The sequence below is a fragment of the Arachis hypogaea genome, chromosome 10 (assembly GCF_003086295.3).
Source record: "Arachis hypogaea cultivar Tifrunner chromosome 10, arahy.Tifrunner.gnm2.J5K5, whole genome shotgun sequence".
Taxonomy (NCBI): domain Eukaryota; kingdom Viridiplantae; phylum Streptophyta; class Magnoliopsida; order Fabales; family Fabaceae; genus Arachis; species Arachis hypogaea.
In genome coordinates, this window is record NC_092045.1 from 91,768,378 (window position 1) to 91,769,584 (window position 1,207).

Here is a 1,207-nt window from a genome sequence, read left to right on the forward strand (position 1 = left end):
CCCGACTTCTATAGGAGAAACATCTCTATTCCTGCCATTGGAGCAAACAACTTTGAGCTTAAGCCTCAATTAGTTTCTCTGATGCAACAGAATTGCAAGTTTCATGGACTTCCATTGGAAGATCCTCATCAATTCTTGGCTGAATTTTTGCAAATATATGACACTGTTAAGACCAATGGAGTTGATCTCGAGGTCTACAGACTTATGCTTTTCTCTTTTGCTATTAGAGACAAAGCTAGTATATGGTTGAACTCACAACCTAGAGACAGCCTGAACTCTTGGGAAAAGCTGGTCAATGCTTTCTTAGCTAAATTCTTTCCACCTCAAAAGATGAGTAAGCTTAGAGTGGAAATTCAAACCTTCAAACAGAAGGAAGGTGAATCCATCTATGAAGCTTGGAAAAGATACAAGCAATTGATCAGAAGGTGTCCTTCTGACATGCTTTCAGAATGGAGCATCATAGGTATCTTCTATGATGGTCTGTCTGAGTTATCCAAGATGTTATTGGACCATTCTGCAGGCGGATCTATTCATCTGAAGAAAACACCTGCAGAAGCCCAGGAACTCATTAAAATGGTTGCAAATAACCAGTTCATGTACACTTCTGAAAGAAATCCTGTGAACAATGGGACAACTCAGAAGAAAGGAGTTCTTGAGATTGATACTCTGAATGCCATATTGGCTCAGAACAAATTATTGACTCAGCAAGTCAATATGATTTCTCAGAATCTGATTGGATTGCAAGCTGCATCCAGCAGTAATAAAGAAGCATCTTCTGAAGAAGAAGCTTATGATCCTAAGACCCTGCAATGGAAGAGGTGAATTACATGGGAGAACCCTATGGAAACACCTATTATCCTTCATGGAGAAATCATCCAAATCTCTCATGGAAGGACCAACAGAAGCCTCAACAAGGCTTCAACAACAATAATGGTGGAAGAAATAGGTTTAGCAATAGCAAGCCTTTTCCATCATCCTCTCAACAACAGAAAGAGAACTCTGAGCAGAGTCGTTCTGGCTTAGCAACCATAATCTCTGATCTATCTAAGACCACGCTAAGTTTCATAAATGAAATAAGATCCTCCATTAGAAATTTAGAGGCACAAGTGGGTCAGCTGAGTAAAAAGGTTACTGAAACTCCTCCTAGCACTCTCCCAAGCAATACAGAAAAAATCCCAAGAGAGAGTGCAAGGCCATAACCATAACC

The 1,207-nt window shown here is 40.0% G+C and overlaps 1 non-coding gene across 1 annotated transcript; it reads right to left on the reverse strand.

Annotated features, from left to right (window-relative positions):
- Nucleotides 1-336: 336 nt before the first annotated feature.
- On the reverse strand, nt 337-444 carry LOC112719132 (small nucleolar RNA R71). Its single transcript, XR_003161446.1, has one exon. It is a non-coding gene; the product is annotated as a small nucleolar RNA R71 (small nucleolar RNA).
- Nucleotides 445-1,207: the final 763 nt, after the last annotated feature.